A 6,161-nucleotide genomic window follows, 5' to 3' on the forward strand; every position below is an offset into this window, starting at 1 on the left:
ATTAGCATATGGCCATTGAACATGAGGATGTACGCACTGAGCTTAATATTTCAACACAAAGATTTAATATGTAGTAGTCCAATGAGAATAAGTATTTCCACGTAATCACTTTCGAATTCTATTCCTGTTTAGAGGAATATGCCTTTAGAGCTTAATTTGTGGAAACAATCTGGTTTTGTATTTGAAAACTGAGTGGTATGATAGCCAAAAAAAATAACAACACTGAGAAAAGCAAAATGCCCGGACTTTTGCAAAGACATCACTGTCCAGGAAGAGTCACACAGGCAATGATTGGTTCTGAAACTTAGCGGATTTCCTTGTGATAAACTTCTCTTTATGTACATCGAACTCCAGGAAACCAGTATTGTTCTAACATTCTTTATTGTACTCTTCAGAAAAATTAGTAAATTCATTCAGTTTATATGCATATGCTTATATTTTAGAGGCCTTAAAATATTTGGACTGTAAAACTCTTGAAATAACATTTGCAAATAAATAATTAATATATGGTAGATAATTTTGATCAACAACCAAAACATTCAATGTATTTAAATCTCATATGCAATCCTTTAAAATTTGTCTATTTTCATGTTGAAAGATGACATATTTCTTGATTATGAGATTGTCTACTGATTAAATTTCATTGTTGGGATTATAACGCTGGTTTGTTTACTTCTCATTTTATTAATTTTATTGAGTTATACATTTTTCTCTGATCCCTCCCTTTGTGAACTGTTTACTTCTAAGATTAACGATTTACACCATCATTCTGTTCACTTTTGTGGGATATAGTTAATGACATGGACTTTAACAATAGATGTTTTCATCATTATTTGAGCAAACATTTTGATTTGGAAATGGGAGGAGTAGAAAGGTTTTTCTGAGAACAGAATTAATTTCTGCCTGTGTTTATGCTACTAGTGAGTCAGGTATTATAACTTTATCTTCTCATTGGATGGTAATAATATGTGGAAAAGATCCAGGAGGGTGTGTGTGTGTGTGTGTGTGTGTGTGTGTCTGTCTGTCTGTCTGCCTGATGTAAGTGCCCCCTGTGAGTGTGTTGAGGTGTTTATCTGAAAATGTTCTTTAAAGGAAATATATAATATATGTGGAATCTATGTAATAGAAGCTTCATCTTGACCTCAAATGATTCAAAAGTACTATAAGTGTATTCAAAACACATAAACACATCTGTGTATGCAAGCATGTACCTAAGTCTCTCAATGATTTGACATCTATCTATGTTTCTTTGTCTATTTATCTATTTTTTAGATTAATCAAGGGTATATGTAGTATACAAGTATGGTATATGGTAACAATTGGAGAAACTGAACAAAAGGACATAGAGATTGTAGGTCTTTGTACTATACAGGCAAATTTATGTAAATCTGAAAGTATTTCGATGCAAAAGTTTAAAACTTAAAATATTGCTTTGAGATAAAAATTATTTTAGCTGTTATAACAGAAACAAACTATCTCATGGAGATATTGCAGAGAATTTTTACATTGAATGGAATTCTTGATTGAACAATCCATCATTTCAAACCATAACAGTGATTGATGAGTCAAAGGTTGATGATAGTACAGGGAAATTAAATCAGAGACATTATACAAGAAATTTAAAGGATCATAACGATGTGAAGGAGATGTAATTAGAATACCAAATCTTTTGTGACGACTGTTTTCTCCGTGTACACTTGTCTATTACACATGAGGGCATGCACCCTTCTATTCATTTGAAGTCCAGCTATAGAAAGCAGAGGGAAAATGACTTGCTCACACATATACAGGAAGAACTCATCTTGCCTTCAGCTTTCTCAAGTGGACTTACAAATAGTACAATGGTTAATTAGGCTAAGATTGAATGAGATAGCACCTTTTCAGGTGTAATTTAGAAGTTCTTCTGATAGACACTTTTTATTTCTAACTCCTGATATGATTAGTGTAACAATTTGCTCCACATAGACAGACCTTCTTTTTTTTTTGAAGACTATTATGTCTGCAAAGCTTGGCACTTTGTATAACACTAATTCCATCCCTCATGAACTTCCTCTCCTATTCTGTAAAAATAATTAAAAGGAGCTGTCTCGAAGTACATTTGATATATTCAATAGATGCTTTAAAGCTCTGAAAGTCTCTTTTAATGTTACCACTTCTAATAATTTGGCAAAACATATACAAGAAGAAAGATGAATGACATCCAGCTATTACGTTTTACTATTCTTTCCTACTTTACAGCATCTGATTGTGCTAAACAAGCAGCAGGGTCTTGCCTGTCAAATGCTAATAGCCTAGAACATTATAACCTGTTTCTGGAATTAACATTTTGGTGCAATTATTTAAAAATCATTTTTCTAAAGCGAAAGGAACTTGTCATATTAAAATAAGATGTGTTTTGATTTTCAATAGTTGCTTGTAATATGTACATCTATTCCAGACATAATGTAATCCTTTTCCTTTTAGACTATATTCCTCTTATCACTTAAAATACATCATGTACACTGACAGAATAAAAGCTGCCTGAGATTAGTTTGAGCTCAAGTGGAAAAATTAACTTTGACTTTTTGTTTTTGATGGGTACATACTACAGCCAAATGCACTTTGTGGTTTTAAAGTTTACAATTAAGTTTATTTTAGTTGTAAATAACTATAAAATTGTTTGAAAAGTGATGAGATTATAGCACTAACTCAATGCTATTAATGATGCTAGATTTTATACAAAAGCATTTAAAGTTGCATTAGGAACATATTTCTTTTATTCTCTAGGGCAAAATAGAATTCTGAAAAGAAAAAATTTGTGGATTTATTTAAATGTAGTGCAGTAATATTTTATGGACAATAATACTTTATTGACTATTAAAACACCTTAAATGTGGAAACAAAAATTCATGGTTTTTGCTTTTTACTTCAGAAGAGATAGGACAATGCATATCTTTATTTGAACTGCTCTGATTTAAGGTTACATTGAATGGTCAAAATAAGACAGAGTAGTTGTCTACTCCTCCTTCTCAAGGCAGAAAAGTAGTGTTTGTTTCTTGGATAAATCACATTACCATCTGAAGAATGTGCAGACACAATAAATTGGTAGCTAAGGTTGCAAGTGATTTATGATTGTTGGTACCACTACATGGGTGGAAGAACTCCGGCCGGTAGTCTTAGAAGTTCTAATCTCTGCTTATGTGTAAAGCAATGTAGAAGGGACTGTTCATGTATTGAACAGTTCTAATTTGGAAAATTATATATAGCATCTCCAAATCTAGAAAAAGAACTTTTTTGTGGTATGCAAAAGAAAACGTAATTTTTTAAATAAAAATATGAAAAATATAATGTTGGAAGAAACATGTTAAATATTTTAAAAAGGAAAGTTTGAGAATGCTTCTATAATCAAAAAAATAGTGGTTGACAGACTAGGATGTAGGTCAGTGGGAGTGCTATTTGTTAGCATGAGTAACAGCGTGGATTCAGTCTTTCATGCTGAGAAATGAAACCTAGCGAATTAGGAGATGATGGCTTCTCAGGTCTGTCCTTGAGTCGTGATCCTGTTAAAACACTGATAAGTATCAATAAGGTCCAAGGTTTGGGGTAAAAATTTTAGAAGATGTGATCACTTTAAGGCATTCTTCTTTAAATGAATATGAACATTTTATTTCTTTCTCATGGACTTAGCAGAAATACTATTAAATTTTGTGATCAAGAGTGCCATGTTACTGCAGTGGAAGTGCACTAAACTTCCCATTTCTTAGAGCTATAATGAATGATATATGCATTTAATGCCTTCCTGCCACTGAGATGATTGAACTGAACCATGCAAATGAGACAAAACCCACTGAATTATGCATATGTTTTTTATTGATGGGTGGCTTGTAGAGAAAGTCATATGGAATGTTAGAATCACATATCAGGAGCCTTAGTGTTCTCTATCAAATCACCTGTGGTTAACAGTAGATTCAAATATAATTTGTTAAACCAATAATCTCCATGAGATTTTTTTGTAAAATATAAAAATATATTTTCAACATCTATATTTTCCCAGTGAATTAGAAAGGAACTATTAGACACAGGAAATGTCTCTGACCACTGTGTAATTGTGACAGCTGTTGTGTGGGTTTGATTTGGCTTTGTTCCTCCAAGTATTCATGATGGGAAGAATTTTTAACCTGACTTGGAGTCCTATGATAGTCCGGCATATTTACAATATCTGCCACAAGTCTCCAATTGTTTCCACTTCTAAGGGAAATGAAATAACCAATGAAATAAGAAGATCTCTTAGCAATTTTAAGTCTCATTGCCCCTTTTCTTAACCCAGTCACACGTCATCATTGATCATTAACTTGATCACATGACAGCATGGTGCACACCTGGTCTGGTTGTGGAAGAATTAATCATGCAGAGTTTCAGATAAATACAGTTGACCTTCACCGATAAGGTGATTCATATATGAGTGTTTCCAGTAAGTATATTTTAGTCACAACACTCCAGTAAGCAACCAGAAATTAATTCAGGGTAAGTATCTTAAAATTAAGCAGATTTTGAAAGAAGCCGATATTCAGTAACATGGACTCTACTTGTTGCAGTAGAAGAATGATGCTTGGATTCACTTTGTTGCAGGAATAATTAATTATTTTATAAAAATAAAACATTACTTTCATTCCATTTTAAAATTGTTCGTTGTAGAAAGGTCAAGTTCTTACAGAACTATTCACCATGTTGTTTATGTCTTAGTTTCTTCGGAATTTCTGGTAAGATATTACCCAAAACTGAATGAGGTAAGTGAACTTTAAAGTGAGTTATTTGTTTGATATTATAACTTATTAAATGCTCAGAAAATTGTTCGTAGAAATGGCTGCTCAAGAAGTAAAATTTCATTATGAGCAGTAGCAGTTCGAGTGTTATCTTAGTACCAAGACAATTGCCAGAAAGAGTGACATTATTCCTAGTAATATTTATTATTCCATTGTTGGCCAAATTCTTGAAGATATATCTAATGAATTTCAGCTTGTTTAAAAGACACTGATATGTTTTGATGACTTACAAAGCAGTAAATGCATATTTTTTTCAGAAATAATCAGAGAAATAATATACTCATAAAAAGAACATATATACATCTGTAAAAAGTTCAAAGCCATATATATATATATATATATATTCACACATGCATACACACAGAGAGAAACATAGACACACACACACACACACTGAGAGAGAGCGAAATCAGAGCATAATATATAGACATTCATTTATGTGTAAAACTTTTCTCATGAAAGGATTTTTACTGTTATACCCTAACCACCTAGTACTATATCGATTAAGTGCTTAGTAAGTCCTATGAATAACAATTTACATCTGAATTCATGCTTTATCAATATTATTTTCTATTAGTTGCTTTGTATTATATTTTGAGACTTTACCTCTTTGTAAAACTATTTATACAAATAGAGACTTTTTCTATTTATATTTTATAAATCTGAAGAACCAAAATAATACCTTAGAGCTTAATTTTTGAGGTTATTTGATTATTCTTTATCAGTATTCCTACTAATGCTTTTTAATAACACTTGACCTATAACTCTAGGAATGTAATACTTCAGATCTTCAAGGCTAACAGCACTATTCTGAAGACTTTATAGTCTTGGCTCCCTTTGAAAGGTTATTTCCTAGTATCCCATTAATGGTTATTAATATGTATAATTTTTAAAATAAAATTAGCATTACTGAAACTTCTTCTACAAAGCTTCAAACTGTTTCAAGTGAAGGTATAATGAGACAGTTGACTTTCTTGTAATTGCCTTAGTGGATACTTCATGACTGGGGCAGTCTTGTGAACTGATATGGTTTCCTGTTGCTGCTATTCCTAGAGTTATCAATTGTTTAGAACGAATGCTTGAAGATTTTATTCTTTGTTTTGACTTTACTATTTATATTTGACTGTCATTTTGTTTGTTTTTAAATCTTTCTTCATTTCCTTTTCTTTCATTTTGAAAAACTGAAATGAATGTTGGGATATTTTGCTCTCAGAATCAAGGTTCACAGAGTGTGAGAAAGGAGTTGTTGGAGACTGCTGTGTTGACTTAAAAAGCACTGTCTTTCTGGTTTTGCTGCCCTTGGTCTATAGGCCTTGAGAAGCAAGTTGAATTCGAGTTTCCCTTGAATCAGAGTAATAG

Source organism: Microtus oregoni, unplaced genomic scaffold (genome assembly GCF_018167655.1).
Source record: "Microtus oregoni isolate MIOR12 unplaced genomic scaffold, Mior012 000010F_ref0000083, whole genome shotgun sequence".
NCBI classification, from domain to species: domain Eukaryota; kingdom Metazoa; phylum Chordata; class Mammalia; order Rodentia; family Cricetidae; genus Microtus; species Microtus oregoni.